Genomic DNA, 27,443 nt, shown 5'->3' with positions numbered 1-27,443 from the left:
TTTCAAGGGAGTTGGGTGCGTCCTGCTCCAGGAAGAGAGTGGCATTTTTAAAGGATGCAGTACAGTTGTGGGCACGGGGCACGGAGCCAGTGAATACTTTTTGTATTGAATCCAGGTTAATTGCTAGGGTTTTGGTTTGTGGATATTTTAAAATTTCTACTTTAATTGAGAGTGGGTCTCTTAAGGTCATACATATCAGCCAACTCACTACAATCACCTAGCTAGTTGGTGGCAAAGGCCCTGGAACTCTCCCTCTGAGCAGAGAGTGAGGCTCCTCCCACCAGACCCCAAGGCAGGTACTGGACTTCCACTGCCTAGTTTTAAAGGCAAAATAAATGATTTGGGCATAGAACATCTAAGTAAAATAAAGGAAGAACAGAAGTATAAAATCTTTTCTATTAAGGCTATTTTATTAGTTCAGTCTATGGGCTGACTGTAACTCAAAATGTAATATATTTGCTTTATATATGTTTGTCATATTTTTAAGATCTTGAATGAAAACATTAATTCACTACCCAAGATGACTGAATAAGTCTTAAAAAAGGCTTTATTTACAAGAAAGCTTACAAAAAATAAAAAACCCAACAGCTTTGGAAAATTTTAATGCTTTTTTTAAATGAAATAATATAATAGGCTGATTGGAGGATTGTTTTTTGGGGAGCAACCTGTAGGAATTCACTTTTCTATGAAAGAATGCCACGAAGCATGTGGTAGAAGGACAATCCAGGTTTGTTAATATGCTATACACGGATTTAAGGGTTTGTGCTCTTGTGAATCACATCTATTTTTAATTTTTCCTGGAAATATTCCATGAGGCCCATTTTTCTATCCTTGAAGGAAACGTTGATAAGAACATGGAAATAAATCCAGAGACCAGGCAACCCAGGACCACAGAGACCTGGAGGCAAGCAAGCTGACCTGCAGCCAAGCTGGCGGCTCCGGGCTCTGGCTGTAGGGGCTTCATTCTTTGTTGCCTTGTCCACTCCTGTGGGCATTGTCCCTCACCCCCTGGACTTCAGCTGCTTTCCCGAACTCCCCTTTCCCCTTCCCCTTCTTCTTCTCCTTCTTCTTCTTCTTCCTTCCTCTTCCTCTTCCTCTTCTCCTCAGAGTCTCACTCTGTTGCCCAGGCTGGAGTGCAGTGGCATGATCTCAGCTCACTGCAAGCTCTGCCTCACTGGTTCAAGTGAGTCTCCTGCCTCAGCCTCCCAAGTAACTGAGAATACAGGCATGTGCTACCACACCTGGCTAATTTTTGTAGTTTTACTAGAGATGGGGTTTCACCATGTTGGCCAGGCTGGTCTCAAACTCCTAGACTCAAGTGATCCACTCACCTTGGCCTCCCAAAGAGTTGGGACTATAGGTGTGAGCCACTGTCACACCTATAGGACACCTAAAGGAGTCCGGGCAGAGCTCCTTTTCTTGAGTGGGCCCTTTCCACATGCCATTCCTTTGGTCAGGAAATAATTCCATTCCTTATCTAGTTCTTACTGCTTTCCCCATCTCAGATTAAACATCATTTCTCCAGGGAAGCCCTTCCGAGTTCCACGGAAAGAACCCCTTGCTATTTTCCCCACCAGGCTGTAGGCATCTCCTTTCCAAAAATGCATCCCAATGCTTTATTTGTTCTGTATCTGTCTTGGCCGCTGGACCACAAGCTCCCAGAGTAGAACTGGTCTTCATGCAACTTTGAACAAGCCACTTGCTGACCTTGGGTCTCAGTTTCCCCAAGTGAGAACAATCATATTTTGCACTTAGTGTTGTCATGGGGATAAAATTCATTTGCGTAAAGTGGTGAGAGTGGGCGGGGCCTGTTATGCAGCAAATGATGTCTATGTGCTTGTTAGTGTTATTACTACTAAAGCTAAGGTGTGCAGGGACTCAGAACTTACTGCACTCAACTTCTTTCTCACCCCTCAGTGGCCCTAAATTGCATCCAAAGAACCCTCGAGCTATAGAACACAGCTTTCAGACCTCTGCTCTGTAAAGCCAAGGAATGTGCTTATAATCTGGATCTTCCTAGAACAGCCCAGAATCACTGATCAATTTCAGGCCTAGCATTAAAAACAAGGATAAATTTGAACTAATGGATCACCTAGAGCTGTTCACAAATATCGTTGAGTCAGAGGCAGCCTGGCTACTAAGAGTTTTGTGGGGCGGCCATCAATAATTAAGCCAACATTTGTGTAGCATCTACTATAGTTCAGGCAATGCCCTGGTAAAACACTGGCAAAAAAGACCAGTCGTATAAATAGTAAATGCACAGCTGGGTTTGAAGCTAATAATCAGGTGTCAGAGTCATACTCTTCTTTCTTTCTTTTTTCTTTTGGAAACGGAGGCGGGGGTCGGGGAGACTCGCTCTGTCTCCTAGGCTGGAGTGCAGAGGTGCAATCATGGCTCACTGCAGCCTCAAGCTCCTGGGCTTTAGCAATCCTCCCACTTCAGCCTCCTGAATAGTGATGAGTACAGGCGTACGCCACCATGCCCAGTTAAGTTTTTAAATTTGTTACATTTTAAAGGTTTTCTTTAGAGACAGGGGTCTTGCTATGTTCCCTGGGCTGGTCTCCACCTCCTGGGCTCAAGCAATCCTCCTGCATCAGCCTCCCGGGTAGCTTAGATGACAGGCTGGAGTCATGATCTTAATAGCTGCAGTCTAATGCCTCTCTCTCATTATGGCGATTTGGTTTTTGTATGTTTTGGGTTCAGCATTTCAGGAAAGGCTCTGCTGCCATAAAAACTTAAAACTGTTTCGCTAGAGCATGCCTGGATACCAAGGTCTTTTCAGACTTTCAGTGGACGTGTTTTTTTATTTTCCCAGTGCTGGTATTGAGGCATGGGTTTGCCTACAATATTCGTGCTGGGCTGCGTGGATGTACACAGCAACATGAATGTGGGGCAGGTCTGGTTGGATTAAGAAGGGAGAGGTGGGAGCTGAGCCTCCAGGAGCACCCATGTGTTGGCCCTGGGCCCCATCTTCACGGAGGGCAGCCCCTCAATCCTCCTGTGCAGCCCACCGTGAGGGTGTGCTCCCCATCTCACAACACCAGAGGAAAAGGAAGCCTGGATCTGGGAGAGGGCCCTAGCAACCGCAAGCTGCAAGGTAGCCTGAGAAATGGCTCTGGAGGGCGGCCACAGAGCATGTTTCTGCAGCTGCCTTGTGCTAATAATTTAATCCTCGTCTAAACCTCCTCGTCCTCCTCGTCAGCTTGTCTTCTTCCAAAGAGTCAAAAGCGCAGATTACCGTCACGGGCCACTACGCCGCTCTCTGATGCAGGCTCACCTACGTGTAGAGGATAAGTGCGTAAATGTGCACGGCTCCTCTCCCTCCAGCTTTGGGAACACCCAGCTCCGAGCCTGGCCGACCCGCTTTCCTCTCGCCTCATTGCCTACCTGGCACGTGTGCTGCACGGAGAGTCTCCAAACTCCAGGCTGCGCTAATATTTCCTAAGTTGACTGCTTTTGCTGGGACTCCATTAGGAAAGGGCTGCTTTTATGTTTTCTGGATACGTAAAGGGGATTCCTTTCCCTAAGCCGAGTTCCGGGCTCACCTGAAAGTGGGAAGAAAAGAGGCTTCTTAAATTAATGGCATCAAATTGAACATGTACAACAATCATAAAGCGACAAGCCTTTTATAACATTGGAGAGCAGTGTCAACTCTTTTTTTTTTTTTAATCCGATGCTGCTCTTTAAAAATGTTTGTTGTGTGCATGGAACAACTGGTTGCATACTGAGTGGCAGCCCGTGGGCTTATTGTTGTAAATAGACAGGTCTGGGATGGCTGCTCTCGGCCTCGGTTCCTCGGCGCTGGCGGCCTATAGGGGGCGCGGCGGAGGCAGCAGAGCCAGAGAACCGAGCGCAGGGGCCGCGCCATCTGGGTTCGCGAGGACGCGCCTGCAGAGGCGCGCCTGGCTCTACGCTCCACTCCAATACCATCTTCTTCCCTTTTGCAGCTTCCCACTTCCCATCTGTGCCCACCCACGGGTTTCTCAAAGAATTAAAAAAAAATTTGGCATGGTTCACGGGAAAAGAATCAGGAATATGTGGGCTCCCTCTTCCTAGGTTCACAATGCTGGAGACACGTAGCCACTGCGGCCCGGCCAGCTTCTCACACCCATTCTGTAACTCTGATCCGGCGTGACCTGCCGAGGCTGTGCATTTTGCCGCGCGGTGGAGATGGGAGTGCTAGTTGTACTTTATAAGTTGCCAGCAAAACGTTTTCTTTTTCTTTTCATCTTTGCCAGTGCTGCCTGCAGACTCCAAAAGGCATCTTCAGAAAGCTGATAATTAAAGCTATGGAATCCGAGCATGAGTAATCATTACCTATTTTGCTTGGGCGCAGTTCTTCAGAGAAAATGATGTCCTCTCCAATAATTATTAGGTTATCGTCTTGTCATATTGACTCCTCTAGGAGCCACAATTTGAGGATAAATGTTAGGTCAACCTTTGGTATTCATTCTCTGATTCCGATAAATCTAGTATTCCAGGGGAAAAAAGCCCAAAACAAAATAAACAACAAACCCCAAATCCTAGGCAGCAGTCATTTCTGAATAGAAGACAACTATATGACTGTTTTAATGCTATTTTTAAAAATGAGTACTTAATAAAATGGCCGTTTTAGCGAGTGATAAACACTTTGAAGCAGCCAGAAATTCAGTATCTCACGGCACATTTTGTGGAACGCTGTCTAGATTCTGCCATCTTCCTGGAATGTTACGCCATTGCTCATAGTAATAGCTTCTTATTGACTGATGAGTATTTGTGTATAGATGGATTACCGCAAATTCAACTTCTCCAAAGACTATAGCCCTAAACAATAGGTACCTGTAGATAAAATGCTTTGTTGACGTGCTTTGGGAAGTTCAGAGATAATTGATGGACAAATAAGTAGGATTTGTATTTGGGCAGACCAAAGGATCTCTATCTTGGCTTTTTTTCTCAATGAGGAGAGAGATGGGGAAGTAGAAAGAATGAGCTGAGTCAAGAGGCTGTCCTCAGGAGGAAGGACCGTGATTGTGTCTCCCAAGGCAGTGCCCCTGGCATGGCCCCAGTGGAAATTCCTGGCTTGCTTTGTCAACTTTCCTGAGTCCTGGGCCTCAATATCAGCTCTTAGGAGAAAAGACTACATTACAACCCCAGGAGGGGGGTGGTGTGAATGGGGCTCCTTGATGAATGGATGAAAGGTTTTCAGTAACAAAGGGCATCAGTAGTTTGTGTTTCATCGGCTGAACCAAATCACATGCCCCAAAGGTCTGTGTTTTACTGTCAGTGTCTTTGACACCACCCACTCTTTCTCCACACATACCCATTCTCATCTTGAGGAAGGGACTCTGCTTGGCTATTCTGGAATTTTCTTAACCAGCAATTGTTTTTGTTCTTGATTCATATTTTATCAGGTAAGAACCCCATCTTTTCAAATGTGCCCCCAGGTTACCTCATCTTCACTTAGCAAGTGAAAAAAATATTCAAAATTATACGTAAGAAAAATTTTCCCATCTGAAAATTTGAAGCACTAGAAGTTGAATTTTGCAAGTTTGTTTTGGGTAATCAGCAAGCATATTTCCCTTGGTTGGTTCAGCAACAACATTTCTGTCCCGTCATCTAGTTAGGGATGAATGGCATATTGTGGTTTCCAAAACTGAGACTACATATGCTGCACCCAAACTTGCTCAGTTTGGGAAGCTCACAAGTAGGCTTGCCTTTAATTTTTTTCATTCCCCTGAGTTTCTCTTTTGGCCAAAGAGAAATCGCTTCTGTGCCATTCAAAATACTTGAACTTATCTGCAACTCAGAGTAGAGAAGTAGCTAGTGAAGCCCTTCTTGGAAATTCTTTGGCATGTGGGATGGGGTAGGGTGTAAAAGGAATGGGAAGGTCACAAAAAGTCCTGGTGTCTTTTTTTCTTTTTCTGGAAAAATGATCAATGTTGATCCACAAAGAGAAACTCAAAAAAAAAATGCTGAAACTCAAAAGAAAAAATGTTTGCGAAGTGCCTTGAGTTTCTCCAGTAAGCTTGCTAAAGAGCTCTTTGATTAGTCTCCTTTCGATTATCAATCATTAAACCTTGCATAAGACTCAGCTTGTGCCTTCTATATGCAGTATAATGTCATAGATATATAAGGTTCTCTGAAAGACATAGGGGTAGACAGAGATTGCCTTTGGAGAAGTACATAAAGAAAAACTAATGTAGTAGTAAGAATGTTTTAGAGGCAATCAAGAAATTTGAGAGAAAATACATTGATCTAGATTTCTCTAGAAAGACAGGCATAGCTTAAAATAAAATAATCAAATAAGAACAGGCAGAACAGCTAGCTGGCTTCCATGGGCCAGGTGTTTGACTCTGGGGAAACCTCAAGGAACGTAAATTGTAGGGTCTCTGTTTTCCTGCACCTTCTAGTCTAGCAGAAGAGTTTATCATGTGCAGCTCAAGTAATTGATATGTTAAGAAAACACAACACAACAGATTCAAAATACAACTTGATTTTGTTCCTGTTGTTCTTGCAAACTTTATTCAGTGGGACCAACGTCCATGACCCCTGGATGAAAACTCTGGCAGGCCCCACGGCTCTTCTGCTCATTCTTAGATAATTCAAAAAGTCTTCTGGTCAACTGGAATCACAGACGCAGTTTCATTTCAGCACTTACAGTGTCTGGTTCCATGCAATAATAAAAAACTGACCTTGGTCTAGCTACACCCCCTCCACATGTCCTGCCTGTGTGCCTGCAGTGGGGAGGGGAGGCTGAGGAGGCTCTGCTGTCTCCCAGCTCCTGCTCCCAGGCCATCTCACCGCAACTGCTATGGTGGTAGGGTGTGTGTTGGGTGCATGCAGGAAGGAGAGGTAGGAACTTCAGCCCTTCTAACCTGGCTGGCTGGTGTTCTATTTTCTGGTCTGGCAGATGGTTTGGGTCAACTCTCTATGATGGACTCTCTGGAGCAGTGAGGATTTGGAAGCACCCAGTAGCTTCCTTATTCTTGCAGCTCCATCATTCCTGGTGGGTGCATCTCCCTTCAGGTCGTCAGTGGACCCTACCTTCCTTAGCCCTGGCTGTCCAATGGATAACCTCCACCCCCTTCTTGCCTGGGTCTCCTCCTACCTCTAAGGATCCCTTTTGCACATGTTGGACAGGATTTCTCTTGCTCACCCAGGACACACAACTGGTCCTGGGAACTCTTATTCCCCTCCGTCCTCCATCCCCACCTGCGGTCAGCAGGTGCAGTCTGTGCTGCATGCACCCATCCACGCTCTCTGGCTCTGCCCCCAGAGCTGTTTGCCAACGCCTCTGCCATCTTAGGCAGATTCTGGGACAGACGCTGCTGCATGGTCTGCTTGTGTTTGTGTGGCTGGCTCCCATCTCCCAACTGCAGGAGCAAGCCTTGAAGCCCCCATTCCATGGGCCTTCGGGAGGTGGGACAGGAGGCCAAGGAGGTCCCTTCACGACCTCCTCTTTCTAATCTAAGCTCTTTCCATATCCATGATCTGGCTGAGGGATCCAGAGTCGCTAAAGAAGTCCTTGGGCTGTTTCCTCTGCACTCCTTGGCACAGGGGGAGGGTAAGTGTCCTACTGGGATCTGAGTAGGACAGAGAGAGAAAGAGTCTGTCCTAAAATCTGGTTACTCCTCAAACCCAGTGAGCCAGGTGCAGTCACCATAACACAAAGAGAAACTGAATTCCAGGTGGTTTAAGTAACCTACCCAACCGCAGCAACCCAGTGAGGAGCTTGGGCCCCGAACCCAGGCCCACTGAGCAGATTCTGTATTGTCACTGCAGGGGCATCATACACCTTCAGGATGAAGGGGCCTTGAGGGGAGAGGGCTGCCTCGTAACAGATATTCGGGGCAAGCAAGTAAAGAAAGTGGGGTGAGAAAGTGAAAGAATCCCCCACTCCTCCCCCTTTCTTGACTCCCACCGGCCTGCGCGGCCCACGCGGCGTGGACAACAGACCCTTGTGGGCCATCGCGGAGGCCGTGCCACTCGGTGCCGGCCCCACGGCCATCACCGGACCGCTGGAGATGTGACTGGGCTCGGGACATGAGCCCGCTTGTTCGCTCACTCTCAGTGAAAAGAGTTTTGAAATGAGTTCTGAATAGACAGCATTTTCTTTGTGCGGTTAGTAAATAACACAGAGCAAAGTTAGCAAGTTGCAGCGCCTCTGCGTTCTGATTCTATGGAACCTTTTTGTAGGGAGAAGGGCAGGATGTTTTTAACTGAATGTGACCTCACGGGAATACTAGAGGTAAGGAGGAAAAAATGATTGAGGTAGCTGTGGGTGTTTTACATCTCAGAAACCATGGCTTTTAATAAAGCCACATGAAGAGAGAAGCTGGCATCATCCTACACAAAACCAGTGCCTGGCAGAGTTGTGGAAGGTGCTATTCACATTGGTTTGGCATTTGTGTAGCTTTATTGAAAATCAATGGCTTTCTTATGATAATTTTCATATCTTTTTTTATTCCTTAGAAAATAATAAAATTTCTGAATGGGGCAGCGTGGAGAAATCCTAAGAGAAATAGCATAAGAGCATTTTGGAACACATCCAGAAAAAGATAACTTTCGACACACCTGTAGACGTTCGCCAGGTAAAGGTAAGAAAAAATACTGTAAAAAGTACATTTAGGTTATTTTATTACATCGCACTGGGTTGAACTTTGAATGAAAACACATACCACTGACACGAGATGGGCGAGGAGGAGTTAGGAGGGCTCACCTTCTGCCCCTCCCTCTCGTGGGCATGGGCATGGCAGCCATGTGTCCACCGTGACCATCAGCGACCACCTGAGTGGTTTCTAATGCCGGCTGTGGAGCAGTCAAAGACATGTTCACCAGGTCGAGGGGATCTGACTGAGTATAATACTTGGCAGACAGTTCTGTGAAAAAGTCAATGTATTTAATATTGCAAATATTACTTGTACAGTATGGAATTTCTTTTAGATTTATATTTGCACTGGGACTGACTCATTTTCTATTTAAGATTTTTAAAAACATCACTTTTTCTGTGCTCAGACGAGAAGTACATCTGTTGCTTTCACATAATAAGCATCAAATATGAAGACACGTTGAATGCTTGAACCATTTGTTTGTCGCTATAGGAGACCTGCAACATATGCATGCTATATGTCTGTTTACTGGAACACAGGCACTGAGGAATCAACCTTCATGGTTCCTTCTTTGAGCCATAAGATTTTAAAAAATCTCTAGCTAATTTAGGTCACTGAAAATGAACATTATTTTGGACTTTTGAATGGGTATTTTGAAGGAGGTTCAGAAGGACAAAGATTGCATTGGCCACTACGCAGTACTTGGGATTGTAGATGAGTTTCTTGAGCAAAGCATAATAACCACTTTTATTTGTTGGTATGATATATACACATAACGTTAGCACTGTGACAAGATTGTTCTTTCAGTTTGCATAGAAATTAGCTGTTGATTCTCAGGACTGTGCAGTTTTCTGTCTCGTGACTGTGGGTTAAGGAAAGCACTTGTAACCGGAGGAGAGCAGACAGTGAGGCTCACAGTGCTGTTGCAGTCAGGAAGAGCTTCTGATTTTCTGGCAGTTGGTGAATACATTTATTGCACATAACTTGGAGGCTTGATCTTTCTAACTATTTCAGATAAACTGCTGTCAAATTAGCAGGAATGGTCCCTTCAGATCAACCTAAATAATTTATGCCAAAGTAGTGATTCTCTTGTAAGCCACCTTCATGCGGCCAAGATAAAAATGACATTCCTAGCAACATGGTCCTACATTAAATTATTCATAGTCCCACATTAAATTATTTTGATGTTATTCAAAAATAACATCATTTTTCTTACTGACTTTGTAACCAAACTTTTTAGGTGAGACGGTGTCCTCAGTTTGTGACTTTGCAAGTTATCTGGGAAAACCTGTATTTACAACACGAAATAAAAATAAAAATAAATCCAAACTAAAAAAAAGCTTTACTTTGATTATACCTTTAAACGATTTGAATTAAAGTTCAGTTCTGTACATCACCACATAGGAAATCTAGGCCCTTGAGCAATGTATTGATGAATTGGGGTGGAAACGATGGCGGCACAGGTCTCTTTTCCAGAAACCATTTACACAGGCTTACCAGAAGAGGGCAGCGCAGAGCAATGAACTCTCCAAGGAGTTTCCAAACAGATGTCTTGAAACCTAAAGTGAAAATCTCTGCGTGAAAGTAGCCGTTTTTGGACAGCGTCCTCCACCAAAATCATAAATCTCTAAAATAATAATAAAACTCCCCATACATGCTAATCTCGAAATGGGCCCCTTAACATGGAAGGATTGAGTTGCAAAGGACAAAATTTTAATTCCCTGAGGTCATCAGAGATGTTTTCACTTCGATTTTCCTTTTTGATTTATTTTATTATAAAAGACTATGTGAAGTCTAGTATTAGTCATGTGCAAAAATTTTCATTTGACAGCTTTTTGGGGTGATTTTTTTTGATGAAAGTATTGAAAAAAGTCACAAATTCAGATTCGTGGAAGATTTCCTATGTAACAGCGTTTGAAGCAAAATGCAACTTAAGGAAGTTTCCCATTAAATCCATATTTCCCTGATGCAAAATGATATCACATTGTTTTACTTGTCAATTTTTTTCTTCTCAGAATTACCACAGAAAACATTTTTTGTTTTATAATAAAACACGTGATACTCTACATTGGACATACATTTTACACTTGAAATCTGGAAAGAAAAACCTACTAGACTGGAACAGAATTCCAAAGAACGTGAGGGGACAAATCTCTGGAGACATGTTATATTTTGCTTTAGGGTTACTATAAAACTCGAGTTTCATCGTCTATGCATAAATGTTTAGGGGATCTAAATGTCTTTTCACTAAATTTTATTCTGTAATCTGAAAGTTAGCATTTAAGATGATCATTCTTATAGGCTAATTAGGATGATAAAATCCTTTCCTCTTTTCAAAAGTTCACGAGCGCATAACAAATTGGAACTACTTTTACAAGCCAAGTGTCCCTCTTATGCCATTAGCTTTTTTGGATTTACCGTCTAGATGACTTTGACTCATGTTAACTTCAGATATTTGACATATCAAGTATGGTTGTCTTCAAAGGTTTCCCAGGCAACTGCAACAATTCATCTGGTTCTAGTCAAAAGTGCCCTTGAACTCTCAGCTCACTTCCCTTCCCTGTATGAGTAATGTGTGCAGCAAAAGGAAAAACACCAAAGACTTCATGTAACAGGCTAATGTGAATGATTTGGTGAAGAGAGGGATGGATTTCACAAAAGGACCCACTTGGATGTTAAGACCTCAGCTGGCTGCCTGCGTGTTCCCTTTGTCAAGCTCTCGTTTGCATTTGGGGGGAAGGCCACAACCCACATCACGTGTTCTGGTTTCTGTTTAACTCTTCCTCACAGTTCCTAGGGCCCCAAACTCTTATCCCTAGGTGGCCCCAAGGACTCCTTTAAGGCCAGATCGCCGGCTCGCCAGGGAGTGACTGCCCCCAAATCTCTGAGAGATGCCTCAGAACTCCAGCTGATTCACACACACGCTGGCCTGTGAGAATCATTCTCTGCTTCTTGTTTCTCACATAACCCACTGGGAAGCAATGGTTAGAGTCTTGTTGCATTTTGCTTAGAGGAAGAGTTTTATAATTACCTCCCAAATAGTTCCTGAAGAATAGAGGAGAGAGTAATTGGAATCTCTGGTCCTGTTGTTTGTGCAAGGTTCCTCTGCTTAACATTGATTACATTCTCTGTTGTGTTTAAAAGAAAATATTTCACCTCATCTAGGCAGACAGTGAAGTTAGACCATTACCCTTTTTGCCCTTTATTTTGACTCTTGTCTTCACAGTCGATTGACTAGTGCCTGGAATGATGGCAAATAAGGCAATATAACATGGACAGCCTGCAAATCCCACTCATGGAGCTCTGTAAGTGGGAGCAGATTGCTGTCTGAGTACAGGGCTTCTGCAGACGTCTCCCTATCAACTCCACATTGAACTCAAAGTCTAGAGAGCTTCAGCAATTAATGATGTGTCATCTGGATCCAACCATAAAAGCATGGTGACCACCCCTTCCGCCACCCTTCACCATTCCTTTCTCCTTGGATTTGTTGTATTTCATTCTGTTCAATATACTTACTGAGAAGTAAACATTACATTGAAATGTATCTAAGTAGGCAGATTTTTAAGAATCTACTTTTCTGGGTCTATAACAAATTTTAGGAAGGCTATTTCCATTGATATGTGAAAATATATGATAGTTGCTTTAGCTACTAGCCCTTCCAACAGCTACATTTACCCACTGTGATTGTCACTTTGAATAATCCTTGGGTTATTAAAATTAATATAGATAAATATAATTTTATAGTAGGAAATGTAGTTGTCAGGATGTGAAATAATAGTAATCAATTTGAATAAATATTTGCTATTTGTTTTCATAAAAGTTTTAATCCTTAAGAGAGAACTCTGACCAAAATAGGAATGTAGCAGGATCAATGAAACAGGTGGCATGAGTCATCTCACTGGCTTTTAATTAAAAAGGATGCTGTGGTTGTTGGCGTGGACTGGACTGCGCATAGGCAGTTTTAGAATTTCTTAAGCTGAAATCCAGCTGGAGAGTTCTTAATCAGAATGGACTTATTTTGATAATTTATAATCTGTGTATTCAGAGCATTGATGTTATAGTTTTGATACCTAAATCACCGTTTTAAAAATTCAAAGAGATATATGAATCTCGAGTCTCGGACAGTTATTCCTGAGCCAAAGGATTTCTGTGCAATGCTAATATGTATAATAGAGAATCAGTCTTTCACTGTACAGTTTTGTCATCATGTTTCAATAACTGAATGAATATTCTGAATTAATAAGCATAACGTTTGTATAAGCTAAAGACTAGTCTAAGCTCTGCATTCATTGATGGGAACCTTAAGCAAATGTTTCTTTTCATCAGCTTGTTCAAAAGGCATAAACATAATTACAGTTCTGAGGTGATAACAGATCGACTGGTTAAAATAGTAAGTGGGTCTGGACAAGGTAACTTAAAGTTATGGGCTGCACGTTGTTTTGAGTACTTGGAAGAATCTGGAAAAAATATTTTTTTTAAAAAAAGATATGTTTACTGTTTATCTTATAGAAAAACAGTCTGAGCATTAAACCCCCACTAGAATTTTGGGGGTTTTGTTTTTCTAAAGAGTTGGTTAAAATTCAGATAAGTTGATACTTATAGCTTGAGAGAAAAGATGGGGAAATGGTAGAAATATCAAATGATGAGTTAGTTTTAAATTTCTCAGAATGCTCAGGGGACAGTGAGGGAAAGAGGGACTTGCTGGCCATGTCCCCACACCTCTGCTTTGCACCTTCTGCTGAGGTTAGTTCCTGAAAACAGTGCTGGGTCTTTGCGCTACATCTGGTTCGGCTTCTTTTCCTCCTTCCTTCTTTATCTTTCACATGGCCTGCCCTCTATCTCTTAAATCTTAGGTCTGTTGTGAGACTGGGGAAGGAGTGATGTGAACATGTGCTCCTGGGCCTGGAAACGCCCCTCTGCCCTGGCTCCTTCTGTCTCGGCAGTGCGTGTCATTCATTCTCCCAACAAATACCTGAGCACTTCTCTGTGCGGGGCGGATCTCAGAGCTTTGGATGTGCTGTCTCACTTAATTCTCTTAAAAGCTCTTAGAGGTTGTTCCTGTTACCTTCATTCTACAGATGATGGGACTGAGATTTTCAGAGAAGTAAGGATAAAAATTTAAGATCATAAAACCCCTAAGTGTTGACGTTAGGATTTAAATCCTGAACCACAGCTTTCCTCATTACTGCTTCAGAAACAGACCTGTCTCTAAGGCATTTATGCCTTAGTACTGATATTTCAAACTTTTTTATTTTGAAACAATTTCAAACTTAGAAAAAGCTATAAGTACAAAAGTTGTAGTATAAATAATTCCAGAATCACCCAGATTTCCCAGTCGTTCACCTTTGAGCACATTTGCTTCCCGTCATCTATTTCTATTTCTGTGTGTATGTATGTGTGTATGTGAATACATATGTATGTTTATATTTTTCATGATGAAATATCTGTGATAAGTTGTAGATGTGATTCCCCTTTACTGCGACACATCTCAGTGTACGTTCCTAAACACATGGATGTAATCTTACATACCCACCAGACAAGTTCAAGGCCATGAAATTAACAGTAATACAACCTATACACTTTATTCAGATTCTACCACCGTAAAGACAAACAAAGCAAAACAGCTGTGGTCCAGGATTCAATCCAAGCCCATGCATTGTATTTAATTGTCGTGCCTCTTTAGTCTCTTTTAATCAGGGACATTTTCTAAATCTTTATCTCTCATGATCTTGACATTTGTAGACAGAGAGGCCAGCTACCTTGTAAATTTTTCCTGTTTGGCTTTTTCTGATGTTTCCTCATGATTTGATTCAAGCTATTCATTTTGGCAGGAATTCCATGGAAGTAATATTATGTTCTTTGTAGTTTGTGATGCGTGATGTCAGGAAGCACACAGATTGATTTTCCACATTACCAGTTTGTTAATTTGGGTAAGGTGATATCTGCTGGACTTCATCATAGCAGAGCTACAAATTTTCCTTTTGGAAGTATCAATCAAAGCAAAGTTACTCTTTTTCCTTTTGTAAGTATTTTACCTTGTAAAAAGATATTTTGGGGATATGTGGATATTTTGGTTTTTATCTCATTGGTTTTGATATCTGCTGATGATCCTTTCCTGAATCAGTTATCATTATCATGGTTGCCAAATGGTATTACCTATCTTTTTTTTTTTTTGAGACGGAGTCTCGCTCTGTCGCCCAGACTGGAGTGCAGTGGCCGGATCTCAGCTCACTGCAAGCTCCGCCTCCCGGGTTTACGCCATTCTCCTGCCTCAGCCTCCCGAGTAACTGGGACTACAGGCGCCCGCCACCTCGCCCGGCTAGTTTTTTGTATTTTTTAGTAGAGACGGGGTTTCACCGCATTAGCCAGGATGGTCTCGATCTCCTGACCTCGTGATCCGCCCGTCTCGGCCTCCCAAAGTGCTGGGATTACAGGCTTGAGCCACCGCGCCCGGCCGGTATTACCTATCTTTGTTGGCTTCATTACTGAGCGATTTACTTATTAGTCTAGGGAGATACAGTGTCTCTAGTTTCTAACCTGTAGTCTTGTGTGGTTTTATTATTAATCTAGGAACACACAAAATGCTTCACAATACTTATTTCATTGGATTTTCACAACATATCCACTAGGCAGACATTATTATATCCACATTTTGTATGTGAGGAAACTGAAGAAATAAGTTGGCAACATTTTCAGAAAGAAAATGTTAAAAATTAATCCTTAAATAGCATTGATGATGTCCACGGTAAATAGAGTGAAGTTTTAAAAGTACAAAACAGAATTTAAAAAATATCAGAAAAAAAATCATTATAACATTGTGCCATGATTTGTAAACTTTGAAAGCAGAGACCAGGGAAAGAGACAAGACTTTACCTCACCCTGACATTTGAGCGAGGTGAGGTGAGTGGATGACAACCTGAAAAGCTTTACCACCATGGCCCAGCTTGGAGAGAAGACTGGAAAGATACACACATGCCAAAGGAAAGAAGGAGAAGATCCCTGAATATGGAACTTGGGTGTTTTTCCTGGGCTGAAAAAATGGAAAACAAGAGGAAGTAGGAAGGTTAGAGTCATCGAAGCTAATTTTATCTTAGCAAATAGCAGAGATTTAGCAGGATGGAAAACGAAAGAGAAAGCAAGACACAATTCTTTAGCTGGCAGAGGCCCAAGCGATGAAGGCGAGGAAGACCCCAGACGAAGTTCGTCTCCCTTGCTGTAGGACCTTGCTCAGGACCTCAACCTGTTGATTTTCCTGCTTTTTCCCCACTCACGAGGAAGGGAACTATATGATCCCTGGGGAGAAAACCCAAAACAGGTTAAGGGAAGGCCTGGGGCAGATTGTGTGTCTGGCTCCACTGAATTGTGGTAAGGATCCAATGTGCCTCTAGGTGTGTAGCCAGAGCACTGATGCAGGATCTTAAAGTGAAGAATCCTAGTCCACCAACCATAAGTACCCAAACCCAAGGGGAAACTTCTTCCCATATAGTCAAGTTGAACAAGAGTAGGAGAAGAGAAAATAACCAACTCCCCAACCTGAGTTCCAAGGAGCAGATAAACGGGTGTCAGAAATGGTGGGGCATGTGGTAAGTAAAGGAGAATTTATCCAAACTAGTTCAAAAAGACAAAAGAAGTTGAAAAGCAGTACTGGTTAAATAAGCACACAAAAAAGGAATGTCATGGAGACCAAAGAAAGCATTACCAAAACGAGAACAGAAAAGAGAGAATAACATACGATGGGAAGGAAAGGCAAGAGAAGTAAAATGGAATGAAACGTGTAGGAGATATATCTCTGAAATCCATCTGGAGGATCCTGGGCAAAGATGGTAGATTGTACATATACATCTACTTTTGCTTTTTCCCAAATCCCCACAGAAATAATAAAGATAATTTAAAAAATTTTAGAAGCCAGGATATAGATGAATGAGATGTAAATGACCTAGCAGGCCCCTCAAAATCTAAAGACAATGGATGTGAAGTTTATAGGGCAAAATCCCCCAGTGGCTAAGAAATTGGGAGTACTTGGTAATTTTAGAAGTGGAAAGTGAAGTGAGGCAGTTGACATAAAGGAGCCTGATTGGAGGTCCACAGAAATAGAGGGATATTCCCAATACTCCCTCCCTCACATATCGCTGGAGACCAGCCACACTCACTGAGGCTGATGACACAGGTTTATTTTTTGAAATTGGTAATACAAGAAGGTTTCTCCCCTGAAGGACCCCAGCCACACCTGAGTGTACACACCCAGAAGTCAAGTGGATTGAGTGAATATTTGCATTCTGGAGGCTGAGATTCCCATCCTCATTCTCTCCCCCTACCAGCCTCCTGCAATAATAGCAGACAGGTCTTTATCATCCAGAAATTCCTCTCCTGGGATTTGGACCCAAGAAGAAAACTCCTGGAGATGTTGACAGCGGAAGACCACCTGCCAGTCCAGCTCCCAGTCAACAAGCCCACTCCCATACCCAGAACCCCCTCAGCCCTCCATTATGTCACCCTTAAATGTTAGAGGCTAACCAAGGCCTACCAGAGAAATGACGAGTAAGCAAAACTGACAAACAGATCAAAGCAGCTTGGAGGAAATGGAAATGACAAAGATGAAGAAAAAAACCACAACTCATATTAATGTCCCCAAAGTGATATAATCGTGAAACAGGTTACTTGGAGAACAACAACAAAAAACTCTTAGAAATAAAAATAATTTAAAAAAGCTTATAAAGTGATGGCAAAATACAAATGCTCCATAGAAGCATTAGGAGGTGAAGTTGAGGAAACTTCTCTCCAAATGGAGAAAATGTATCAGTTGAAATATAGGAGGAAAATAGTAGGACAATTTGACACTAAGGGGAAGAAATCATCAACAAACCAATTCAAGATAGTTCCAGGAAAGTGAGCTCTTCAAGTTTCTATTCTTATAGGGTTTGTCTACAAGAAGAATGAAAACACATAGTTAGCACACCTGTAGTTCTGAAATTGTAGAACTTTGAGGACAAAATAATGAATCTTTAAGCTTAGAGAGAGAGTTAAAGAGAAAAATCACAAAATATGATGATTTTGAACTATGTCATAGAAGCAGTGGTACTTAGTCCTAACCTGGATTTTTACACACAGCCAAGCTATCAATCAAGTGTGAAGGCTGAATAAAGATGGTTGAAAATATGCAAGAGTCAAAAATGTTTTAAACATTGTAACTTCCAGGTTTCCAATCTCCAAAGCTACTGGAGGATATGCTCCACAAAATTGAGAGATTAAATTAAGAAGGAGGAAAAGGTGGGATCCAGGAAACAGGGGTCTATTACCAGACAGAGGTGAGGGATCCCAGAATGTGGGTGAGTGAGGTTTGAGGATGATAGTTCTGTAGAGCTAGAAGCCAACTGGTACAGAATGGAACAGGCAGGATGTTCTGAGACAGATTCTCCAGGAAGATGAATTGATAATGTACCCGAGGCATCTGAATGTCCTGAGAGGAAATTTCTGTGACTGCATAAAACAATGTGAGGTCAAATTCATAGTAATGTCTTCGAAAACACTGCAAACAATTATCAGGGTGCAGAGCCGTATTTGGGGAGCCTGAAGCTTATAAAATTGTGGGGGCCTCTTTTGAGATAAGAATACAAAATAATAAGTACAAATTTATGTTCCAGAACAAATGTTTATTTAGAATGAGTAAATATAATGATAAGAAATTACACATTTAAACATGCAGACATATATTGAAAGCAAAACAAGTTAAAGATACTGTTTTCATTATTAAATTGTTTTTATTGATCAACAACCTTTATATTCCTATATTATTATTATTTGTATTTTAATAGAGATGGGGTTTCTCCATTTTGGCCAGGCTGGTCTCTAACTCCTGACCCCAAGTGATCTGCCCACCTTGGCCCCCCAAAGTGCTGGGGTTACAGGCATGAGCCACCATGCCCAGCCTATTCCTATATTGTTTTTAATACTTTTTTGAGCACCTCTTTATTGACAGTGCTCGTATAATATTTTATATAGAAAGAATGGAAAGCTAATCCAATCTTTTTCTAATGTGGTTAATCAAATTTATTTATTTTTAATTAATGATGCCTTAGAAAGCTTTCTTTTGGCATTACTATTCTTTATGAGATTGTTATAAATGTTTAATATTTCTTCATTGTTTATGGCAAGGTGACAATAGATCTTGTTCAGAACTGATAATCAGTGTGATTTACCTGATAGCCAAATCGAAAATCAAACTATTATGCTGATTAGATATAATGGTAGCCATTAGAAGATTTACATCAAATCTTAGACCAGAAGCCCTTTCCATCAGTGACCAGGTTTGGTATCTGCTAGGAGAGAAAAGCTTGGTACCTGATCACCAGTGTTTCTGTTCTTTTTGCTTTATAGTTTGTTATTTACTGAGGCATATTTAATTCATGATTAATTTTGTTGATGTTTAAGTTACTTACAGTCATATTAAGAGTTAGAGAGGAGTGATATCAGCAAGTTGACTGACTAAAAGTGCCCAACACCCATTTCCTGGCCTACCCCCACAAAAAATGAATAAACAATGAATAAGCAACTACATTTTGATCAGAGTGGCTGAAGAAGAGTGTGGGAGTATAGCAGGAGTGGCAGAAATCCAGTGGAGCACAAACATTAAGTCTGGGCTCATACAGAAGGGGAGGAATCATGCCACCCCTTGCCACCCCACCTGTGCCACCGTATTCTCTTATTCAGCTCAGAACCAAGAAGGACTCCTTCCTGTGGGGAAAAGGTAAGCAGGAGGTACCCAGCAGCCCCCATTACCATTGTGGACACAAGCAGTCTTCACTACTGGAGAATCTTACAGTCCTCCAGGTCCCTGAGCTCAGCTTGGGGAGCTGCCTGGAGTTCACATAGCTGCACTGCTGCAAAGGAGGAGCCCACATTGTGCCTAGGCCAAGCTGCTACTGCACTGTGCCATCTGGAAACTAGAGCCACTGCTAGAGTGTGTCCTGCTTGGGGATCCAGTAGCTACTGTATCCCTTTATCGCTGAGGCCCAGCCAACATTGCACCATGCCCTCAAGCACGGTAGTGCAACATTCCCCAGCTGAGCCACAGCAACTTCTTATTCCCTGGGAACAAGCTACCTAGAAGCCACTCCATGTCCCCCGTCCAAGTTGCTACTGTGCCCCAGCCCCAGCTACTTGGACCCGAGGCCCAGTGGAGCAGTCATGCACTTCAGTGCCTGAACTAGTCCAATGTCCCACCCCCAGAAAATTGGAAATTTGGTCCAGGGGAGGAGCTACATCTCTGGTATCCAAGCCCTTATGGCAGTCTACTCTTCAGGTTCCTGGATTGCAGCCCAGCAGAGCAGCCACACCCCATAGTGCTGAGCTGATGTGGTATACTGGCCCCTAGAGAAACAGAGTGTTGGCTGAGCTGTGCTGCCCCACCCCTGGGCTGAACAGCTGCTGTGCCCCACCTTCCTGGGTCTGGGCCAGCTCTCTGGAGTCTGACTTGATGAGACACACATCTCCCTCAGAAGTGGCGCCTGCTTCCCAGAGCCCAAGCAGTAACTGTGCTCCACTATTCTTGGGTCCTTGCTGCCACTGCACCTGGCCTCAGAGAGACTGACCTACTGCTGTATCCTACTGCTCTGGGACCACAGTCATCACTATGCAGTACCTCCACTTCTGATGCCTGAATTGCCATTGTGCACTATTGGTTCTAAGACCTGAATTGCAGCTGTCCCCTGCTTTCTGGGGACTGAGCCTCTAGAACACCCCTGCTTCCCTGGACTCATGTCAGTGCTGTGCCCTGATCACCAGGATTAGAGTCACAGCTACATCCCTGAACCCTGGGCCCAAGTTACTGGGAAATGCCTCAAAGTCAAAGTCCTTTGCTTGGTGGGAGACCTGCATCCACCTGTGCCTCAGAGAATGAACCTGTGCCCACATCTCAGGTGCCACAGTAGTTCAATAAGACACTGAGCCCAGGACCCCAGTTCTATAGCCATTCCAATCACATGTGTCCTTGAATACAGTGATGCTATGGCTGCCTGTGGCCCATGTCACACCTGATACCAACAGGGATCCCCTCAGCTAAGTGTGCCTACTGTGGGGAGAATGACAACAGGAGAACCCCTAATGCACTTGCTGCCAAGAACCCTAACTACCATGCCACCACCACTGCCACAAGCTCCTACAGCCTAAGACACTGAGGTACTCGCAGTCATTGCTGATGTTAATCACAGCCGAAGAAGCTGCACAGAGACTACACTACTGTACCCACTCAGAACCAGAGCCAAGTACCCTGCTGACCTGACATCCTAGGACTCATCTACAGGCAAAAATCTTTCCCTATGAAAGCCCTCTATAAAATTAGAAGAGGCAACTGTTCCAGTGGATGCACAGGCATCAACATAGGGACATAAGAAATATGAAAAAGCAAGGAAACATGACACCACAAAAGGAGGAACATAATTCACTAGTAACTGGCCACAAAGGAATTGAAATAGAAATTGCTTAAAAAGGAATTAAAAATAATAATTTTAAGGAAACAAGAGAATACAGATAAACAATTCAACAAAATCAGGAAAACAAATCATGTTCTGAATGAGAAAGTCCACAAAGAGATAGCTATCGTAAAAAAGAACCAAACAGAAATCTTGTAGCTGAATAACTCAATGAATAAAATTTTAAAAATTGACAGCTTCAACAGCAGACTAGATCAAGCAGAAGAAAGAATCTCTGAACTTGAAAAGAACTATTTTAAAATAACCTAGTTGGGAGGAAAAAAGAGTGAAGAAAGTCTATGGGATTTATAAGACACTCATTAAGTGAAAAAATATTTCAATATGGAGTTATCAGAGGGAGAAGAAGGGGAAAGGCATGGAAAACTTATTTAACAAATGAGTTGCTGAAAAATTCTCAAGTCTTAGGAGAAAAACAGACATTCAGATTTATGAAGCTTAATGATCTCTAAATGGGTTTAATCCAAAGAGGGCCTCACCAAGGCATATTACAATAAAAATATCAGAAATCAAAGACAGAGAGAGAATTTAAAAAGCAGCAAGAGAAAAATGTCTAATGACATATCAGGAGATCTCTATTAGACTATCAGCAGATTTATCAGCAGAAACCTTGCAAGCCAGAAGAGAATGGAACAATATACTGAAAGTGCTGAAAGAAAAAAAAAACCTGTCAGCCAAGAATATTACACTTAGTAGTGCTGACTTTCAGAAATAAAGGAGAAATAAAGTCTTTCCCAGAGAAGCAAAAGCTAAGGAAATTTATCACTACTAGACCTGCCTTACAAGAAATATTTAAGGGAATTCTTTAACCAGAAACAAAAGGATGATGATTACTGTCATGAAAACATATGACAATATAAAGCTCACCAGTAGAGGTTCATTCATTGTCAAATTCAGAATATGTAATTACTGTAGTGGTTGTGTGTAAATCTTCCAACTCTAGTATGAAGGTTAAATGTCAAAATGGTCAAAAATAACTATGGCTACATTAAGCTGCTAAGAAATATGCAGTATAAAAATATGTAAATTGTGACAACAAAAACATAAATTGTGGCTGACGGGGAGAGGTTAAAAGTCTAGAGTATTTTTATGTGATCAAAGTTAAGTAGTTATCATCTTATAATAATCTATTATAACTATAAGATGTTTCATGTAAGCCCCATGGTACACAAAACAAAAAATTATAACAAATACACAAATAAGGAAGAAAACGGAATCAAAGCTTAGCACTACAGAAAATCATCAAATTACAAAGGCAGACAATGAAAGAGGGAGAAAGGAAAAAGAATCTACAAAAAACCAGAAAACAATTAACAAAATGGCAGAATTAAGCCAATACCTGTCAATAATAACTGAATGTAAATAGATTAAACTTTCCAATCAAAAGGCAGAGGGTGTCTAAATGAAGAGAAACCCAACATCCAACTTCATGCTGCCTACAAGAGACCCATCGTAGCTTTAGGGACACACATAGGCTGAAAGTCAGGGAATGAAAGAAGATATTCCATGCAAATAGTAACTGAAAGAGAAGAGATGGCTATGTTTATAAATAGACTTCAAGTTAAAAGATAAATAGACTTCAAGTTAAAAACTGTTACAGGAGACAAAGATTGTCATTATTCAGTGGTAAAAGGGCCAACCTACCAAGAAGACATAACAGTTGTAAATATATATGCACCCAGCATTGGAATACTTAAGTATATAAAGCAAATATTAATGGGCATGAATGAAGAACTAGATAGCAATACAGTAATAGCTGGGGATTCAACACCCCACTTTCAACAATGGATAGATCAACCAGACATAACATTAATAAGGAAACACTAGATTTGAGCTTCACTTTAGGCCAAATGGACCTAACAGACATATATGGAACTTTCAATCTAATAGCAGCAGAATAAACATTCTTCTCTAGTGCACATAGAACATTCTTCAGGAAAGTCCCTAGGTCAGTCCACAAAACAAGTGTTAACAAATTCAAGAAGACTGAAATTATATGTAGCATTTTTTCCAACCACAACAGTATGAAACTAGAAATCATTAACAGGAGGAATCTTGAAAAATTCACAAATATGTGGAGATTAAACATGTTCCTGAGCAATCAATGGGTTAAAGAAGAAGTCAAAGGGAAATTTAAAAATATCTGGAGAAAAACGACAATGGAAACATAATGTATCAAAACCTATGAACTGCAACAACAATAGTTCTGAGAGGCAAGTTTATAGCAATACATGCCTACATTAAAAAGGAAGAAAGATCCCAAATAAATAGCCTAACAATATGCCTCAAGGAGCTAAAAAAGAAAAGAGTAACAAATGAAACCTAAAGTTAGCAGGAGAGAAATAAAAAGAATCAGAATAGATATAAATCAAAGAGAACAGAAAAATCATAGACAAAATTCATAAAACCAAGAATTGGTTCCTTGAAAAAAATAAACAAAATCAATAATCCTCTAGCTAGACTAAGAAATAAAAGAGACAAGACTCAAACAAATAAAATCAGTCATGAAAGTGAAGACATTACAACAGACACATCAGAAATAAAAAGGAGCATAACAAACTATTCTGAACAATTGTATGCCAACAAAAGGGATAACCTAGAGGAGATGAATAAATTTCTAGAAAAAATATAACCTACCAAGATTGAATCGGGAAGAAATAGAAAGTTTGAATTTACCAATAACAAATCAAAAGAATAAAGAAGTAGTTAAAAACCAAAAAAAGCCCAGGACCAGATGGCTTCAGAGCTGAATTCTATCAAACATTCAAAGAAGAATTATTACCAATGCTTCTTCTATTCTTCCAAAAAAACAGAGATACAGATAATACTTCCAAACACATTTTATGACGGCAGTATTACCTTGATACCTAAGCCAAAGACACCACAGAAAAGGAAAACTACAGGTCAATGTCCCTGATGAATGTTGGTACAAAAATCCTCAATAAAATATTAGCAAACCCAATTCAATGATGCATCAAAAACATTATACATCATGACCAAGTTTATTGCTGGCATGCATATTTGGTCTAAAATACACAAATCAATGTGATACATCACATTAGTAGAATGAAGGAAAATAACTCCATGATTATTCTCAATTGACATCTCAATTCTGTATCTCAACTGATGTGGACAAAACATTTGACAAAGTTCAGGACTTTTTTTGGCTCTTTCAGGATCAAAACTCTCAACAGTTTAAATACAGAAGAAAAGTTTCTCAACATGATAAAGGCCATTTATAAAAACCCACAGCTAGCATCATGATCAATGGTGAGCAACTGAAAGCTCTTCCACTATGATCTGATACAAGGCAGGAATGCCCATTCTCACCGCTTCATTCAACCTAGTACTGACTACTAGCAAAAGCAGTCAGACGAGAAAAGAAATAGAAGGCATCCAATGACAAAAGAAGGAAAATTATCTCTATTTGCAGATGACATGATTTTATATACAGAAAGCCCGTAGATTCCACAGAAACTCTTAAAACTAATACATGAATTCAGTAAATTTGTAGGATATAAAATCAATATAGAAAATCAGTTATATTTCAATACATAAATAACATCCAAGCTGGAACAAAATCAAGAAAATGATCCCATTTTGATTGTTTAGAGATGCTTAGGAATAAATTTATCCAATACAGTTTAAGATTTGTATGCTGAAAACTGTAAAACATCAAAAAGAGAAATTGAAGAAGGCACAAATAAATGTGTCCATGTGTAGGAAGAACTAATATTGTTAAAATGACCATGCTTCTTAAAGCAATATACAGATTTAATGCAATCCTTGTCAAAATTCCAATATTATTCTTCATAGAAATTGAAAATAAACTCTAAAATTTGTATGAAACCACAGAAATGCCTGACTAGCCATAGCAATACTAAGAAAAATAAAATTAGAGACATCACACTTCCTGATTTAAAATTATATTACAAAGCTATAGTAATCAAAACAGTATGGTATTGGTGTTAAAACAGAACCATAGACCAGTGGAACAGAATAGAGTACCCAGAAATAGATTCAAGCATAAACACTTAACGAATTTTTGACAAGGGTATAAACAGGACATAATGGTTAAAGGATAGTCTCTTCAATAAATAGTGATGGAAAAATTAGATTTCCATATGCAAATGAATAAAATTGGACTCTTATACCATACACAAAAGTCTCAAAATGGATAAAAGGCCTAAATGTAAGACCTGAAACCATAAAACTCCTAGGTGAGAAGATAGGGGAAAAGCTGCTTGACATTGGTCTTGGCTGTGATTTTTTTGATATCACTCAAAAACCTCAGGCCACAAAAGCAAAAACAAATAAATAGGACTATATCAAACTAAAAGTTGCTGCACAGCAAAGAAAGCAACCAACAGGAACAATATTTCAAACCACATATCTGATAAGGAGTTAGTTTCCAAAATTTATGAAGAACTCTTATAGCTCAATAGCAGAAAAACATAACCTAATGTAAACAAAAATGAGTGAAGGACCTGAACAGACATTTCTCCAAAGAAGAATGGCCAACATATATATGAAGAGGTGCACAACATTAGTAGTCATTAAGGAAATGCAAACTAAAACAACAATTCTATTAGTTATCACTTCATACCTGTTAGGATGATTATTATCAAAAAGACAAGAGATAAATGTTGGTAAGGGTCTGGAGAAAATGGAACCATAGTACACTGTTGGTGAAAATGTAGATTGATGCAGCCATTATGAAAAAAACTATGGAGGTTTCCAAAGAAATTCAAAATAGAACTACTTTATCATCCAGAAATCCTCTTTCTGGCTAATACATCCAGAGGAGATGAACTTAACATCTTGTAAAGATGTGAAAGATGCAAATATTCATTGCAGCATTATTCACAATAGCCAAGATATGGAAACAACATAAGTGTTCATTGATGGACAAATGGATAAAGAAAATGTGTTATATATTTACCAGTTGATATGGTCCAGCTCTGTGTCCTCACCCAAATCTCATCTTGAATTGTAATCTGAATTGTAATCTCCACGTGTTGGGGGAGGGACCTTGTTGGAGGTAATTACATCATGGGGGTGGTTCCCCCATGCTGTTCTCATGAGTGAGTGAATTCTCGTGAGATCTGGTGGTTTTTTACGGGGCTTTTCCCCCTTTGCTTGGCACTTCTCTCTCCTGCTGCCTTGTGAAAAATGACATGCTTGCTTCCCCTTCTGCCATGGTAGTAAATTTCCTGAGGCCTCCCCCAGCCATGTGGAACTGTGAGTCAATTAAACTTCTTTTCTTTATAAATTATCCAGTCTTGGGTATTTCTTCATAGCAGTGTGAGAACGGACTAATACACCAATGGAATATTATTCAGTCTTACAAAGGATCTTGCCATTTGCCACAACATGGAGAAAGCTGGAGGACATTATGCTAAGTGAAATAAGCCAGACACAGAAAGAAAAATAATATGTAATCTCACTTATATGTAAGATACATACAGAGAGAATAAACTGGTGGTTACTAGGGGTGAAGGTGGGGGAGGAAATGGGGGGATGTAGGTCAAAAAAATAATGTAGTCATGTGTAGAATGAACAAGTCTAGAGATTTAATATAATGTGAAGACTATAGTAAATAAAATTGTATTAGGCATTTTTGTAAATAAGTAGTTTCTAACTACTCCTGTCACAAAAAGTAACTACATGAGATGAAGGTACATTAATCTGCTTCACTGCTGTGACTATTTTACTACCTATATGTTTCCTGTAATATCATGTTGTAAACCGAAATATATACAATAAAATTCATTTTAAAAAAGAGTTAGAAATTTTGTCTACCATTTATTTTTGTGCTTATTTTTTGTATGTTTAAATATGTGGGCATATGGATTTTGTGTGTTTTACACACAAATACTTTTCAATTTCCATAAACATATCATTTTTAGTAATTCTGTAAAAGTTTTCTTAAGTTCAGTTTCTAGGTTTACTTAAATTAAGTTTTCGCCTATCCCACCAAGTTTGCTTGAATCCTAAAATCAAATATTTAAGTGGGAGAGCACTTTCAGTTTTGTGGAGGATACTGCTTTTCCAGGCATGCTCATCCCTAAGGACAGGTTTTGGCCAGTGGCCAAGCAGGATATGAAGTCGCCAGTACCCTCAACAGTTTTCTGTATTTGGATCCCAGTAAGCACATCAGTTTCCTCCCTTCCTCATGTTAAGTTCTTTCTCATGGACCACAAGAAAGTCAATGTCTGTAATTTGGCTTCTCTCTGACCATGGCAGCTTTATATTCACCAGAGATGGTTCTAGCACCTAAGCCACAAGCCAGCTCTCCCCAAAAGATTCCTGGGCTCTTACCTAGTTATCTTCATGGTTCCCTTAGGCCCTCACTTCCTGACTGAAATGC

General features: G+C 40.8%; 1 protein-coding gene and 1 long non-coding RNA gene across 8 annotated transcripts in view; both read left to right on the top strand.

Annotated features, from left to right (window-relative positions):
* Positions 1–8,029: 8,029 nt before the first annotated feature.
* Positions 8,030–27,443, top strand: part of LOC110743941 — a 193,983-nt gene continuing 174,569 nt past the window's right edge. The window contains exons 1-2 of one of the 3 annotated variants that reach the window (XR_002523795.2): positions 8,030–8,227; positions 8,452–8,576. This is a non-coding gene — a long non-coding RNA (uncharacterized LOC110743941). Of the gene's footprint in view, positions 8,228–8,451; positions 10,041–27,443 lie in introns of those variants that run through there. The other 2 variants (XR_002523794.1, XR_002523796.2) reach the window with 2 other exon arrangements.
* The window catches only part of ST18 (ST18 C2H2C-type zinc finger transcription factor), a 310,749-nt gene continuing 291,340 nt past the window's right edge, over positions 8,035–27,443 (top strand). For 4 of the 5 annotated variants that reach the window (XM_021942305.2, XM_021942306.2, XM_017962008.3 and 1 more), the window contains exons 1-2: positions 8,035–8,227; positions 8,452–8,576. The gene's annotated coding sequence lies outside the window, so the exon portion shown is untranslated. Of the gene's footprint in view, positions 8,228–8,451; positions 8,577–27,443 lie in introns of those variants that run through there. The other variant, XM_021942304.2, reaches the window with a different exon arrangement.

The sequence above is a fragment of the Papio anubis genome, chromosome 8 (assembly GCF_008728515.1).
Source record: "Papio anubis isolate 15944 chromosome 8, Panubis1.0, whole genome shotgun sequence".
Taxonomy (NCBI): domain Eukaryota; kingdom Metazoa; phylum Chordata; class Mammalia; order Primates; family Cercopithecidae; genus Papio; species Papio anubis.
The sequence above is the reverse complement of the archived record's forward strand: the minus strand, read 5'-3'. Positions and strand labels throughout refer to the sequence as shown.